Here is a 17,713-nt window from a genome sequence, read left to right on the forward strand (position 1 = left end):
GATTGATTTTTTTAAGTCATCATTTTGGCAGAATATTATAGTATATGAGGAAGAGTAATGTGAAATACCTTAAGGAGGAGCTGGACTGTGAACAATTTTAGATTTCTAACAGGATTAATATTTTGTCATAGGGAGAATAGAAAGAAGTACCTTTCTTTACATGAGACTGCATTCTGTTGGATAATATAAAAGGTCCCTTATCAAATTTCTGTAAGAAAGAGAAAAAGTTTAAAACAAAGCATAGTGATGGTGTTGGTGTGTGTGTACGCATGCTTTTAACTGCATTTGTTTCTTTTGTAAAGCAACAGAGACAGACTTCTCTCAAATTATTATTATCTCCCTTATTTGATACATAAAAGATTCCCTTAAAAGATTGGGAGTACTCTGAGGACAAGAACCTTATATTCTTTCCTATTTATTATACTGTCTAGAATTCTGTGAGCAGAGGCTTGAAATGAAAAGCTTATTGAAATGAAGATAAACCAGTACATGTAAAATGAACCAAAAATTGCTAAAGATTTATAATATGCTATTGAGGCATTGCAATAATAAAAATATACCACCTGAGAGAATTGCTGACTAAAACTTTGTGGTAACACCTCAGGTAAACACACATGAAATTTTACTTGCTCATTTGTACAGAACAGTCATTCAGTGGGTCACCACCAATAAAATACAAATTAACTTTACAGTTATCCCTATTTCTCCCTAATTTCATTTGGGTTAAGCTAACAGTATTTACAGTATGACCAAATACTACCACCAGTTTTTCCAGTTAGCTGACATGGAAATGATTCCTACATGCCTGCTGTACCCCAAAATGCACAGGGGCTCCTGGATTTACAATGGCAGCTTTTTTCCCAAAAAGAAGGTAGAGTGGAACTATGCACGAACTCTTCTTCCACCATGAGGAGCCCCACTCTTGACTCCAATTCCCTGTAGGGGATGGAAGAAAGTAGAATTGCCTGACAGTGTTATTATTATTACTACTGACTTAACATTTATATGGCACTTCAGCTGTTTTTCTTACAACAACCTTGTGACTTAGGAGTATTAATTATTCCTCAGTGAGAGAACTGAGGCTTGAAAAGTGCTAAGTAATATCATCAGAGTCACAGTTTCAAAATATTAGACCTGATTCTAGGCCTACCCATTCTGAACCCATTGTTCTTTTTCTATACCAAATATGCCTAACCTTGCTCATGTGGTAAGATTACATTACTGTCCAGCAGACCATCATGCATTCTTTTGTGACTTTTGCATTTTTAAAAGTAGGTGGAAAAAAACAGAGACAACTGCAGACCTAAGAGTTCCCCAAGCCGTCATCCTTGACACTTCTTTTCTTCTCCCCCCATTTTCCAATTCCCACAATCATACCTTGGGAAAGTATTCAGCCTCAGCTTCCTCATTTGTTATATAATGGCTTCTAAGGTTCACTTCCACTCTTAACTTATGATCCTGCACTCTTCTATTCCTTATATCTTACTCTCACCTCAGCTCCTTAAGCCACAACCCTAGGGGAGAGGCATTTGGAGACGATATAAGAAATTTTGTTTAATATGAAGAGAAAAAAAAGTTTCTTAAGGAAGTATGACTGATTATTGTTTTTGCTCCATCCTCTCTCTTCTGTGCGCTCATACAGTCTTTATTTTTAGAGTAGAATTTTAAAAGTTCTTAATATAAAATGAACTTTCAAAATGATTAAAATTGATGCTTAAAATGCTCCAACGTAAAGAAAACCTGAAACAAAACTACTAAAAAAACACAAGCCACATAAAGTCTGGATCCTGAAAGCAGTTAATTTCAACTTTTAGTTTTATAAGCATATATTTTAAAATCTGTGATGCCAGGATGAGCAGAATGCTATATGGTCAGTGAAAAGTATTTATTGGTCATTATACCTGACTCACAATGGTCCACTGAAGTGTATTTTCCCTTTAGATGGCACACAGGGTGCCCAGATTTTATATGACATAAAAACTCTTGTCTCTTTTTGGAGGAAGCCATGGGGTGAGATCTCTTCATTTTAATGTAAATAAAAGAAATCACTTTTACAATCTTCAGTATAGTCTACAGTAGCTTTAGTTTTTATTATCAAGCTCAAGAACCTATGTGTGTAACTGTTCAAAAAGTTAACAAAAAATTCCATTCTTGACAGCTTGGCTTTCCTGAAACTAGAGATGACCATTTGAAGATAATCAGTGAAGACATCCCTTAGTATGGTGGGTAGCAGGTGCTAAGAATTAGTTCTACTCTGGTAGGGAGTCATATAGGGAGTAATTCTGTGAAAAATCTGCCTATGTAGCTTTTGAAAAGAAGCAGATGGAGTTAAAAGTGCACGGGCATGTGTGTGCGCGCACACACACACACATTACCCTTTGTTTTTAATTTTTTCCTTTACAGAAGTTTGAATTGCATATATACATACACACAAACATCTTTAAGATGTTAAAGTCCCAGCCTACATTTTTGTATAACCTCTGTACTTCTGGTCTGCATTCATTCATTCACTATATACATTGGGTTCTATGTGTACAGTATTAAAACTGTGGTGATTAGAAATTGGAAAAGGCCTCTTTCAAAGTCTAAAGCATTCCTTAATAGCAGTATATAGTATTAAAAGTAGAAAATGCCTAGAAAATATTATTTGTTTCTGAAGCAGGCAGCTTAATAATCAAAAGCCTGTGCCTCATTTAGGAATTATTAAACTAGTGCTTAGCTAAGTTAGTTTACCAGTTAGTTCCCTTGATCCATAACTGGATAAAAAAAAATTTTTTTAAATATTAAAACGATTCAGCTTTATATGTTTGAAGCAGAGGTCACTGGCTAAGCACAACTCTTTAGTAAGGGGCATTGCTTCCTGAATCATTAAGGTGTTTTGTACCATTCATATAGATATACATATATGTATGTGTATGCATTTATATATATATAATTTGTATTTATATATATTCACACAGTTCCTCTATCCTGTTATCTGTATAAAATATTATGTATAACATTTTGTTTAAGGATAAAATTCTACATTAGTACTTTATATATGAATTATAACTGTTCTTCTTTTAAGTGAAACTGCAAGTCAAAGCTTGAGATTTTTAACAGTATGAAAACTTTAATACAAGGAATAAAGTTACTCCAGTGATATAGTTTTACTTTTCTTTGAAGATTCTTTGCGAAGAGACCTCTCTTTTTAAAATTTCACAACATTCATGAAAAAAATATCATTTTAATGTTTAAATATGTGATATTTAACATACTAAAAAGTAAAAACTGGAATACAAGTTTCCAAGGAGAAAATAAAAACTTCAATAAAATTTTTAATGAAAAATTTGTGGGGAAATATTAATAAAATAGTAGTTATTTGATGGAGAAGAGAAGACAGGAGCAATCAATGATTATATACATAATGATGATCATGATGTGATCATGATAGTGTCATTGAAAATCTTCACTTAATGTAGACTCAAGAAATCATAACTAATAACCAAATAAATCACAAAACAACTATATTATCTCAAATAATTTTGAAAAAGAAGACATAGATAACAATTCTTAAGACTCTTTTGAGTTTGACAACATGACTCTCACTAATAGATCAATTATGCCAAAATAAAGCATTTCAGAAAAGCTGGTATCTGCTTAATCATTATAAATGAATACAGTAGTATTTGACCAGAGGTATAAAAACATTATTGCATCCTTTGCCACAAAGCCTTTGGCTCAGTTCTGCCCTCATCATATATTCATGTACTGCAAATACGTAAAATAGACCCCAGTTCAGTGAGGACACTGGAGTATTTGATGTCCACATGGAAAACTTTTTTATTTAAAACATGCCACCAGCAGAATAATGGCAAGTATGACTTATATAAAATGTGACATTTTGTCAGGGAGACAGTAAGCCCAGTTTGATTCTGCTTAGCCTTAAATACATTATCATTTTTCTTAAATAAAACTATCTATGGCTTCCAAATTAAAGAGGAAGTGGAAGCAAATCATATTATTAATCACTTCTTGTACATAGATGACATCAAGGTATATGGCTACAGTAAAGGAAGGAAAAAAATACCGTTAAATACATATTCTTTAAACAAATTAAATCAGCAAGCATGCCTTAAACTCTCTCCCTTCTCATGTGCCTGTCCTGACTACCCTGGCTTCCTTCAAATCCAGGTGAAGTCCCACCATTTGCAAGAAGCCTTTCCTAGTCCTTATTTCCAGGGCCTTCCCTCTGAGATAAACGCCAGTTTATCTTATAGGTACTACTTTTACATAGTTGCTTGCACGTTGCCTCTCCCATTGGACTCTGAGCTCCTTGAGAGCAAGGTTTCTTGTCTGTCTTTGAATTCTCGGTGCTTAGCCCTGTGCTTGGCACATGGTAGGCATTTAATGAATCTTTGTTAAATTGGAATTCCTTAATCTCATGAAATCTTTCACCAATGATATCAAAATGTCCTTTTATTTCCTTAAGTGTGTAATTCTTAATATACTCCAAGGAGAAAGAAACGGATTGTTTTCATCCAAAATTCAGAGGCCACATTGAATCAAAGGATTAAGGCAATACATGGCTTTGCCTTGGTCTTCTCCACGCATGACATATCAAGTGTGAAAATAACAAAGAGAAGACTGGGGCTGGATATGTTAAGATACTATCAGCATCCTGAAATCAGAATCGAATGGGAAGAATACATTTAAAGCACACAACACCTACACAGTGCCAATCTTAATGTATACTTTTAGAACTACAAAGTAGATTGTAACTGATATAAAAGTATCTTCACAAAAACCCATACAATATTAATGAAATACAGAGATCGTCACCCAAAGAAAGCTATAGAAGGGGTAATATTTTCTCACCATAAAGGAGGAAGAGGATTGACAACCATTTTTAGAGCACAAAATAAACAGGTCTAAACCTACAGAAAAAATTTTAGAACAACTAGCCATCACTTCAAGCAATCATAGAGACTGGTAACAGATAGAGACTATTGGATTTGTTGGTTTTTACCGAAAATGATTTATCTCCAGAAGGAGCCTGTAAAATGACTTTTAAAAAAAGTCAAGAATGGAATAAATAAAAAGTCAACAATATGTTAGCAAAAAAGTATTAGACAAGTGTTTGAGTCATATGAATTTGTGGGAATAGGTTTATTTAATAATGTAATACCAAATCATTGCCATCAGGAATTATAGAAGGGTTATTCTTAAGGAACTAAGACTTGGTGACCAGTTTAGATTATATAGGCAGACAGTAGAGACTGTGCAATACATCTCTGCAAACTGCACAAAATTTAATCCCCACCAAAGCACCTAGAAGTATGTGATCTGGTGGCTAGAATTACAGTCAGAGGCCCATTCTGTTTTATGAAATACAGACTTCAAACCATCTGAGAGAACTCAACTAATAAACTATATTGGAATTGGACCTTTTTTGTAGACTGAACTTTTGCCCACATTCTCCTGGATATAACATTGATCTATAAAAGTTTAAGAATAACTTTTTTAATAGATATCACCAAACCAAATATATTTCCGAGCTACCTGGAACAGAGTCTTAGCAGAAAACATCCAAATTATGTAGGGACAGGATGAGGTACATAACATCCATATTGTCCTGTCTGCCACTGGAGGTGTGAAAAGGATGCTTTCATTGAGCCTCCAGAGGATGAGCTTATATCCTAATACAATTATTTTGTTCACCTGGACAATAGTCCATAGAACATTAAATATAAAAAATAGTGGTAGGATAGCAACATGTTCCAAGACCATTCCTGTCAGAACCTCATTAAAAATATATGAACAAGATGGCAATAATGATGATAATTCACATTTATATATCAATCAGTAAATGTTTATTAAATGCCTGTGTGCCAGGCACTGTGCTAAGCACTAGAGATATTAATACAAAAAAGACAGTCGCTGCCTTCAAGGAGTTTACAATCTAATGGGGGAAGACAACCCACTGAAGCAATCTGAAAAGCCCTAGGAATTGGGGATCTGGGGGAGATACCTGGCTCAGGGGTATGTTGAAGTCAGCCAGAGAAGTCCCAAAGTAGTGCAGCCAGGTTAATGTTTCACAAAGAACTTTACTTGCACCAACCCTATGAGGTAGGTAGTGCAACTAATATCATCCCCATACAGAGAAAGAAACTGGTAGTTTGAGAAGTTAAGTAACTTTCCCTCAATCACATAGGTAATAAATGTCTGAAGTTGGATTTGAACCAGATCTCCTAACTCCAAGTCCAGCATCATTTACATTGTAGCATATAGCACCTCTCCAAACATTATAATCAGACCATCTTCATTTCCTCATAGAATAAAAAAAAGGCGAATAGTAACAAAATATGAGATTTAGAGTCAACATCTGTGTCCTGGTTGTTACCTGACTTAGCGTATTGAAATTAATCATTGAAAGAAAATGTGAAGTCTCTCCAAATAGATAATATTATGTTTGGAATGCTTTAGATGGAGAGGCATGGCCAGTGACTAGGGACAGTATGTGCCAGAGGCCACCCCTTGGCAATGTGGTTCTAATTCTTAGAAGGTCAAAAGTGACGCCTGCAGCATCTCCAATTAATTTCCAGGTCATTTTTGCTGGTCAAGTCCTCAGTGTAGGGACAGTAGAATAACTTACATGATTTAAAGTGTCCTGTATAATCCTGTGTTTTTGTAACTCTAAAAAGAAACCTATTAGTAATTGAAATAAATGCTACAGAACTACTTTAAGAAAGGGCACGTGTTCCAAAGACTTTGTTGTTGTCTTCTTGTAGATCTTCCATTCTTCCATTTCATATCTGAAATCTGAAGGTAACTTTCTTGGCTGTTGAAAAGTGATGTTATTAAAGCTTTTGTCAGTATGATGTAAGGATATAAAATTTCAAGAGCACCAATGAAACATCTTTAAAAAATACACAGAAGGGTTTTGAAGGAATTATAGAAAGTGCCTTAAACATAGAAGGAAATATAGATACTACCATGTTAAATTTAATATATACTTTTAAAAGAACAAGCTTACATATTAAAATTCATAGTTTTCTATACAATTCTCTTTCTTCTTCGATTATGGAAATGTTCATGTTTGTTGTTTGTCAAGTTCATTTAAAAAATTAAAAAAGGAATATTTTTAGAGAATAGTTATAGGGAAATCCCCAAAGAATAACATCAATAGAATACTTACGTAACCCAAGACTTAAATAAAAGAGCAAAAGAGACTTAAGGAAACATTCCCAATTTTATTTAAAAAAAAAAAGTTTCCACACCTAATGCTTTTAAATTGCTGTAGTCAAGAAATTTTTAATGTATTTTGAACCAGTTCAGTATCCAAAGACCATATCTAAAATTTGGGAGACAGCTAGGTGGCACAGTGGATAGAGCTCTGGCCTTGGATTCAGGAGGACCTGAGTTCAAATCCGACCTCAGACACTTGACACTTACTAGCTGTGTGACCCTGGACAAGTCACTTAACCCCAATTGCCTCACAAACAAGCAAAAAATATGTATATATATATATATATATATATATATATATATATAAAACTTTTGATTTTGAGATATTTCACAATATCTGAAAAGATTTCCCTCCCTACATATAAAATTCCAGAGAAGAGAAAATTCCAGGTCATTTAATTTAGTAAGTTAAGAAAAGGTAGATCTTTTGTTTGTTGTGCTTGTCCCAACCCTGTCTTAACCCTGTTAGTGCAAGAGTGACTTTTCCCCCTGATTTCACAGGAATTGTTTTATTAGACCTTTACTTCAGTTGTATGTTAAAAATTGTTGTATGGTAGTATTTTCCTGCCCAATATGTGACATCTTTTTATTTTCATTTTGTTATTAATAAAAAGAATTCCTCCTTCCTCAGAGACTGCTTTGTCCTTATATATTATGTAAGACAAAATTAATGAAAAATTAATTGCACTTCTGCCCAAAGGAAAACCATTGGCACAGTCCCCTTTTGTATTTTTGTCTGAGAGAAAACTATCAGAAGAAGAATCTTTTTCAAAGTAGAAACTTCAAAAAAAAATTTAATATTGAAAAACATTCCTTCATTCATATTTCTCTCTCAATTAGACAAAGACACAAAATAATATACTAGGAGTTTTCTTGTGGAAAGAACCCCAATCAATTTTTCAATAATTTTACTCATTTTAATGTACAGAAACTACCTGTTAATGGCAAAACTGCTAGAGATACAGGAAAGTGTTAAGACAGTCCACATCCTGGAGGTGCTTAAGATCTGATTGTATAAATGACATGAAAAGTTAACTAACAATACATACAAAATAGAATATAATAAATGCCAAGTAAAGGATATAGTCTTGGCACTTCCTCAGATATAGAGTATGTGAAAATGATGAAAATGCCTAGGAAGTTGCGGAGAGAGTTTCATACTTTTCTTTTCAAAAAGCCTATTTACAGGAAATAGCATGTTTATAGTGCTGTACATAGCACTTTACTTATCTTTAATATCTTTTTGATCCTTACAACCCCAAAGATCTTTACCATGGTATCTTTTAACTGTTGTTCTTTTTCATCTTTAGTAAAGGTAGGTGCTTTCACTTTAGCTGATTCAGGATTTACATCTGTTTTAAGCTTAAGTAAAGAAAAGGAGAGGTATGACAAGATCTCAGAATTTCTGTGTGCTAATGATAGTTAGGGAAGGTAGGGAAACTAAATATGTGCTATTTTGTTTATGATGTGGCAACACTTAGGTAGCTAGTACCCTAGGTAGCTTCCCCCCCAACCCCCTTTTCTTTTCATTCCAGTGAGTAAGATTAGGCTGATTGCAATGGCAGGATGCAATTGATGGATGACTGCCATTATCTTCTCAAACCTGCATGACTCTTTTGGTATAGATGATGATAATTAAATTTTCAAGAGACTATGTAGAGATTATAAGATTTGAGATGTTTTAAAGAAAATGCACAACATTTGGTTAGTGGTAGTTGGTGTGTTTTGATTGACCCACAAAAAGAATAGTAGCATCTGAAGTTCTCTTTTATTTTTTTTTGAGATCACTACCTCCACCCCACCCCCCCCCCGAAATAATATATTGTCCAATGTGTTGGTAATGACTTGAAACTGTACAGGTTAGCACAAAGCATTTAATGAAACCTTGTCTGAGACAAAACACTAGAGAGGATCATAATTAATGTCTCATTTTCTGCCAGTTGCTATTGATTACTCATTCAAGATCCCTTTGTTCTCAAAATGATAACAACTGTAGTTCGCATCACTATCTAATGAGATTCTCAGGATAAAATTCTTTAACAACATGCTGATAATTGCTAACATGTCCCTAGAATTTCAATTTAAAATACATTTACATCATAATACAAATATTTTACAAATGTCAGTGTTTTCCAAATTCAATGTTTATTGCAGTACACTTTTTAATCATTTGTGGAATATTAACAGAAAAATAATAAATAGTTAAAGTTCAACATTTTATGTATTAGATGTTTATCTTAGTTGTCTAGAAAGGCGTGCCAGGGACTTCAGGTAATGTACTCCTCCTTTTACATCTGATTCTTCTGTCAAAATCACTGAGAATCATTTGGGGTTTTAATGATTTTTTAAAGTTATCTTACTATGATTCTTTAAACCAAAAGAAAAGGATTTGTTTGCCATTACTTAAAAATAAGCACTTTTTCTTATTCTCTGAGGAAAAGTTTTTTAATGGAAAATTATATAGTAGAGCATAAAGAATTTCAGAGGAAAAAATCTTCCAACAGTTGAAATAGTTTTTTTTAATTGGAATTATATATCATTACCTTTTACCATTTAGATTCAGACTGATGTCCTCAAGAAGGAGAAGGCCAGGAATAGCTGCCTACCTCTGTTATTTCAAAATGAATACCATTCAGATGGATGTGGAAATTGTGGAATTCCATAGAATGTTAAAAACCAAGGGCTCCCCCTGGAGACATATATATGCACACATATATATACACACATATGTATATATGGAGACATATATACACATATATATGCACATATATGCGTGTGTATATATTTATATATCATATGCATATTTATATTAGACTTGTATTTATGAGATATGTTGACTTTGTAACTTGAAGGAGTCTTCCATCTTATTTTTCTAGAAAATAAATTAACTTTATTATCACTTAAAGACTGCCACATCAGAATAGTATTTTAAAACCTTAATCACAAAATCAACTTAACTTTTTAAATCTGGCAAAATGTTAATTAGACTTTTAGTTAATTTGCAGGATTGAGTGGAAATTAAGTAAAACTTTATTTATTACAATGAAAGTTGCTCCAAGGAAGCAAGTCAGTATTCCTAGGTTTCACGTTTTTTATAAAGACCATAGGAGGGTAATAATCCTTAAATTTGGCTCATATCCTCAGTTCATTCTTTTTATTTTTAATTTGTATTTCTACATGCGTTTATTTTGTGGAGTAGTACATTTATTTACTTATTTATTTATCAATCAAGCAAAACATGTATAATAAATATTCATAGTCAAGCAAAGTAAATTCCTACTTTGGAACTGTCCAGAAAAATGGCTCAATCTGTACCCTCACTTCTCTATCAGGAGGTGGGTAGCATATTTCAACATACATATTCTGGAATATAATTGGTCATTGTGTTGGTCAGAGTTCTTAAGTCTTTTAAAGTTTGTTTTTTGCAGTGCTCTTGTATCAGTTGTTCTTTAGGTTCTGCTCACCTTACACTGCATTGATTCATGTAAGTCTTCCCAGGTTTCTCTAAAACTATTCCCTTTATCATTTCTTACCATACAGTAGTATCCTATCAAATTCATATACCATAATTTGTTCAGCCATTCCTCCATTGATAGGCACCCCTCCCCTTAGTTTCCAATTTTTTTTTGTCACTTCAAAAAGATCATCACTTTATTTATTGGTTGGCATGAGAGTAGCACCTTTCCTTCTTTGTCATATCATGATGCCTTCTTTGGAGATACCTTTAAAAGTGCCTATCTGTGTTATCAGGAAGAGTTATCATTGATAGATGGCACAATGTAAAGTGGTTACTACTTTTGGCCATCCCCATTGCCATTTTATTTCCACTAATGTCAATTTTTTTTTGGACCAAGTATTTCCTTCATTATTACAGTGGGGTGGTGGTGGTGGTGGTGGTGGTAGCAGCAGCAATGTGATACAGTAGCATTTTTATTTTCATCTTTGAGGCTTATATACCCTTGGAAAATTCTTTTAAAAGTCTTGGGATGCTTGTTTGCAAGCTGAGTATTTGTTCTGTGTAGTTCAAAGTGAAGAATATTTAGCAGAGATGCCTGTTTAATCTGTTATAACATTAATCCACGAAGAATTAGCCAGTGTTTCAGGAGGATAACCCATCATGGGTTCTTTAGTACTTTACTTCTTTAGTAATTAAATACAAGTTTAGCAGATGAGGTTCTAACTGACTAAAGATACAAACATTCTGTTTTAAGACTGTGTTAAGAACTAAGTGATGTATCATTTCAGAGAACTAATACCTTGGAAGAGACCTAAGGCAGCCTAGCCTAAAGAGAACATGCTACTGATAATTTAAAACTGCTTTGCTAGTCATTTTTTCTCCTCAGGGATATTTGTATATTCCTTTTTGCATGAAATACCTCCAGGACAGGATCAGTCCTAATCAATATTGCTTCTCATTTGCTTCAGACAGGCAGAAAAATCAATAAGATGAGCTGACATCTATTTTTTTATCAGAAGAAAATATATAATAGCTTGCTTTGTATGCTAAAATATATAGAGTAAAAGCATCAAACTAGAATGAGAGGAGAAAGCACTACTGAATGTTTAGAATATTAATTTAATTAATTAATTAATTTAATAAATTTAGAGTATTAATAGGCAGTGCAACACAAGCTCTTGGTTATTGCAGCAGATATTATTCTGTAGTTGTTTCATGTATACACATGAATATATGTAAATATGCGTATCTTATCTTTTATTAAGTGCTTACTATGTGTCCCATACACTATTCTAAGCATTAGGAATACAAAGAAAAACAAAAACTAACCCAGTCCCTGCTCTCAACGAGCTGGCAGTCGACTGGGGGGAGACATGCAAACAGCTATGTACAAACAAGATATATATATAAAAAATTGGGAATAGCCTCAGGGGGGACGACACTAAAGTTGAGGACTTGGGAAAAGCTGCTTGCAGTAGCTGAGACTTGACTGTAAACTCTGCTAGGACAGAGACAGTCTAAATTATTTTTTTTAATTTCATATAGTGTTAAAATATAGCACTAAGAAAACAAAGCTGTATTTTCTACTCTCATAAAGAAATAGTTCCATCTGTATTTTTTTATATAACCATAAGGTTTTAGATCCTGGTTGAATAACTCCATAGGGGAGAAGTAGCAAGATTGGAAAAGCTAGTTAGAAAAATTGAGTGACATAGAGCCTCTGAATTTTTGCTTGCTATAGGTTTAGGGTTTGTTTTTGTTGTTTATTTTTTTAAACCTTTTCTCCCTTTTGGCCTATTGTTGGTAGGCTGTATTAAAATTATCGAGAAGTAAATGCCTTTCATAAAAGTCCACTGTACACACATGCAGAAAATATTTGCATAGACAGCTAGTACTCAAATTACAAAAGGGATGTGTTCCCAAAGTTCACTGGTATGTCAGTTGCTCAGACCTTGGAATGCATTTTCTCATAGAAACAAAGCTATAAATAGCAGATAGGTTTCCAGGCTAGACCACAATAGCCTATTCAGCCTATAATGTAGTCAGTGGTGGTTTCAGTTGCTCTGAAATAATTTAATCTGCTTTTAACCAATCTGAACTGGTCAGAACTGGACATCTATATGATTGAACCAGTTTAAACTACTCTGAACCAGCTGGATGGATCCAAATTCATTTGAACAGATCTGTATTAGTTTGAACTAGTCTTAATCTCTGAACTACTCATATCTCCTGCAATAAAAGTTTTTGAAAACGCACATGATGATAGAAAAGGGGTATTTCATAGAAAGTATAATCAACCAACACACATTATTAAGCTCCTGCTAGATGCTGGGGATGACAAAGACTAAAATGAAATTGTCCCTGCCCCTTCTCTGTTGGAGAAGACAAGTATATATTTTAAAAAAAACACCACGAAATAAGCACAAGGTGGTCTTGGGGGGTAGGGGTGATGTGGCTAGGTGGTGCAGTGGATAGAGTGCCTGGCCTGGAGTCAGGAAGACCTGAGTTCAGATCCAGACATTTACTAACTGTGTGACCCTGGGCAAGTCCCTTAATGCTGTTTGCTCATCTGTAAAATGAGCAGGAGAAGGAAATGGCAAACCACTCCTGTATCTTTGCCAAGAAAACCCCAAATGGGGTCACAAAGAGACAGAAATGACTGAAAAATGACTGAACAACAACAAAGTCTTGGGAGGGAGGGTACTCACAGCAATGGGGATAAAAAAAAAAGCTTCATGTAGAAGGTACTGCTTGACCTGAATTGTAAAGGAGAGCAGAGTATATTTCAGGCTTGAGGGACAGCCAGAGAACAATACAGAAACGGTATTGGAGATGGAGTGTCCCATATGTGTCAGCAGGAAGGCCAGTTTGGGGACCAAAGAGTCTAGGAAGGAACTCTACATACTGAGACATGAAAGACAGGTTGACCCCAGGTTCTAAAGGCCTTTAAATACCACACAAAGTAGTTTATGTTTGATTCTAGGTGCCATAGAGCGTCACAGTAGTTTACTGAGAAGGGCGGTGACATAGTCAGACATGCACTTTAAGAAATCACTTTGACAGCTGTGTGGAGCATGCATCAGAGACGATAGAAAGGAAGCAAGGAGGACCATTAGGACCCTATTGCATGAGCTGTGTTGAGAGAGGGAGAGTGTGTGTGTCTTATTTATATTTATTATTTTTTCTACCTGCTTCACCTCCCCCTGGTTTATGATTTTTACAGGGACAAAAGGCTACGTCTTATCTGTTTGGTAAACCCCCTTTGCATTCTTATGTCCCTACTACAGAGTGTTTAATCCATCCAATATTTGATAAATGCAAAACTACTTGTGTTAAAGATAACATCTCATAGCATTGTCTTTTATTTTCTACTTTATATTGTTTGGTAGATGCAACCCTCATTTCTCTTATTTTTAAAGGAATGTACTCTTTTACTAATATCCCTTGTTAGTTTAGATCACACTTTTTTATTGATGATTGAAGAGGTTATATTACATTTAAAGCTGCAAAGCATCTTAAAGGTCTGGATTTAAATACTTGAGCACTGAAAGAAGGGAAGAAATTTCACTGGGACTTTTTCCCTTGACATTAATAGTGAATACCAGATCAACTGTTAAAGTTACTGTTGTTGTTGTTCAGTCGCGTCCGACTCTTCGTGACCCCATTTGGGGTTTTCTTGGCAAAGATACTGGAATTATTTACCATTTTTTTCTCCAGCTTGCTTTACAGATGAGAAAACTGAGGCAAACAGGCTTAAGTGACTTGCCCAGACTCACACAGCTAGTAAGTGTCTGAGGCTGGATTTAGACTGGTCTTCCTGACTCCAGGCCAGGCGCTCTATCCACTGCACCACCCAGCTGCCCCTAAAGTTACAATTCAGAACTACAACTACCAAAGTTACCCTGAGCCTTTTGCTAGAGCTGTGGGACATAGGTATCAATATCAACAACATTTGAGGTGGCACAGTGGTTAAGGTGCTGAACTTGGAATTAGGAACACCTGAGTTCAGATCTAGCCTCTTATACTTCCTAGCTGTGTGACCCTGGACCAGTCACTTAACCTCTTCCTTAGTTTCCTCATCTGTAAAATGGGGATATTAATAGCAGCTACCTCCCAGGGTTGCTATGAAGATCTAATGAGATAATATTTGTAAAGTGCTTTTGCACAGTGACTGGCACATAGTAAGTACCATATAAATGCTAGCTATTATTATAATAATTATTATTATTAACATTTCAGAAGTGGCAGGAAAGATAGCTGCTTAAAATGTGTGGATGAGGACAGAAGAGTATACTAGGGCTGTGAAGACAATGATAGATTGTCTCCTAAAATTCTCTGGCATGAATTCAATCCCTTTTACCTTTTGAGACCTTTATCTGTTCCCATCTTCTAATCCAGGAGTGGAAAGCAGGGATGGTCCTACTGCTTAGCACCTAGCACCATTAGTCATCTTTCCACTAGTATTCTTGAATAGAGGAATAGACGTCGTCCTTTATGTTTGAAGATGATGGTTTTTTCAGCATCAGGAGATTATTTCTGAGTTGTTTTCTGTTAGTGGCAATAAATATGCACTGAGCCAGCCATAGCCTTTTGTTTTGTGACATACTTTTGCAAGATTGTAGAGCTAGAGTGAGAAAGTCCGTCAGAGTCCATCCAATCCACTACCCTCATTTTGCAGATGAGCAAACTGAGCCCCAGTGGGTTTTATTTGCCCAAGGTAACACAGGTAGTAAACATCAGCAGTAGGATTTGAGCCCAGGTCTTTTGTCTCCAAAGCCAAGTTTTCTTCCCACTATATGCCATGATGGCTAACCCATACTAAACTTATAATCTGTGGATATGAAGTAGAACAAAGCTGAACTATCCTCGGTAGGAAATATAGACAGGAACTTGATCACACTAAAACCAGAGATTTACATCAAAGGTTTACTATGAGCTAAGAAGAGTTTATATTTTAAAATAAAGTTTTGTTGTGTTAAAAAATATAAAAACCATTTTTAGGTCAAGGGCTGTCCAAAAACAGGCAGTAGGCTAGATTTGGCCCTCAGACTCTAGTTTGCCCAACCATGCACCAAACACATATGAGCTAACCTTGTTTTTGTACCGTATAAGTAAGTAAAACCTACTCGAGTATGGAGGTTTGTGCCATTAAATAGAGTGATGCATTGCATATACTTGGGAATATCACAAAGACTTGACTCTTGGAATTGGTATTTGTCACATGTGATGCATTTTACATACAATGTCATTACATCATACAGATGTTTAGATTATGAGAGTTCAACTATATGAGCTTGGTCAGAGAAAAATAACAATTTATATAGCTTGAGCAGAACCACTGTGCTAAATAAGCGTATAGTGGAAGATAGGAGTCTACTTTTCCCATGGTTGGTCTCAGTTCTCCTATGTGTCTTATGATAGGAACATTTTGTAGCACTAAGTGTGATTCTAGAATCTTTTATTCATATCTGTAGTTGATCTTTTCAGAGGGACAGCCTGCATTGTCCTTCCTAGCATTCCTAGGTAACTTAAAGGCCCCCACTGTGTTCCCTTTAATTTGCTTGTGTCCTCCCTTGATTCATGGTGAAACAGGAAGAAATAGTTTCAGGGTGGTCATTCTCCAATATTCACTTATTCATGAAGCTCCTTCCAGAGTGTTTTTCCTTAATCATATTTTTTCCTGCTCACTAGGTCTTTTACCTGTTTGTCTTTTCTTTTACTTGATTAGAAATATTAGTTTTATTTAACTACTCTGCATTTATTGTTTTTATTTATTCTGTATATACTTTTTATATGTACTTGTCATTTCCATTATGATGAAAGTTCCTTAAGAGGATTAGTACTTTAAGGTTTGCAGTGCATGTTAGAAATATTATCTTATTTTATCCTTACAGCAACCTTTGGAGGTAATTACCAAGTTATTCTCATCTCATAGATGAGGAAACTGAGGCCAACAGAGATCAAGTGATTTACCCAGGCTCACACAGTTAGTACAAGTCTAAGGAAGATTTGAACTCAGATCTTCCTTGCTTCAGGGCCAGTGATATAGGACTAGATACTATATTGAACAAGATATAATATCCCCAGTATCTGGCACATAGTGCAACATTTAAATGCTTGTTGGTTGATTGATTACTCTCTCCTGATTGATTCCTTAATTGAATATATGAAGTGAAAAGTAAAATTTACATTTGTTTTCATAGCAATGATCTCAGATTTATCTGCTCTTTGGATTGGACTGCCTTTTAAAGAAACTCTGGCCCTTTATTTTTATCTCTATAGCTTAACACAGTGCCAGGCACATAGTAGGTGGTAATAACTGTTTATTGACTGATTGACTTTCTAGCTATGACTGTTTAAAGATGATGCATTGTGTTATGTTATATGGACTATTAAAGGAATTTCCTGGGGTCATTTTGACTCTACAATTTTTGCCTTTCAAGATGACTTTGGAACCTAACCTCCTTGTAAAATGCAGCTCCACTGTATTCATATATGTTATCTGCACTGACATAAGAGCTGGAAGAACCTTAGGCATCATCTAATGTAAAGTTCTCATTTTGGAAATGAGAATGGGGAGACTTCAATTTACTTTAATTTGTTTTTACTTGCCCAAAATCATGAAGGTAGTAATTAGCACCTTTTTTGTAAAGAATAATAGTTTTAGCTAGCCCCTGCTTCATTTCTGTTCTTTAAACTCACTTAGACTTTGAAATGTCTTTGGTTGACCATAGCATGACATAATGCCTCCTATCATCGTGAAGTTTACATTTTTCCCAGTGCTAATAGCATAGAAGCTTTCTCTTAAACTTTCTTTAAGATAGACTGAATCGAAATGATTTAGGAAAAAAAATTAAAAGCAAAGCAAAGGGTTCATTTTTAGTGCACAGAAAACCAAACATAATTATTAGAATCCCAGATGATCTGAAAATGTTATCTTTCTCAGTTTCTTTAAACAGTTTGCTTTTTTTCTTCCAAGCAGTGGGTGATAGTGGAAAGAGCGTTGACTTTGGAATCTGTGACCCTATG

The 17,713-nt window shown here is 34.8% G+C and overlaps 1 protein-coding gene across 4 annotated transcripts in view; it reads left to right on the forward strand.

Moving 5' to 3' along the window:
• Positions 1–17,713, forward strand: part of TCF12 (transcription factor 12) — a 408,834-nt gene that overhangs the window by 300,959 nt on the left and 90,162 nt on the right. The window lies entirely within an intron of this gene.

Source organism: Vombatus ursinus, unplaced genomic scaffold (genome assembly GCF_900497805.2).
Source record: "Vombatus ursinus unplaced genomic scaffold, bare-nosed wombat genome assembly UNPS02014848.1, whole genome shotgun sequence".
In the NCBI taxonomy this organism is placed as follows: domain Eukaryota; kingdom Metazoa; phylum Chordata; class Mammalia; order Diprotodontia; family Vombatidae; genus Vombatus; species Vombatus ursinus.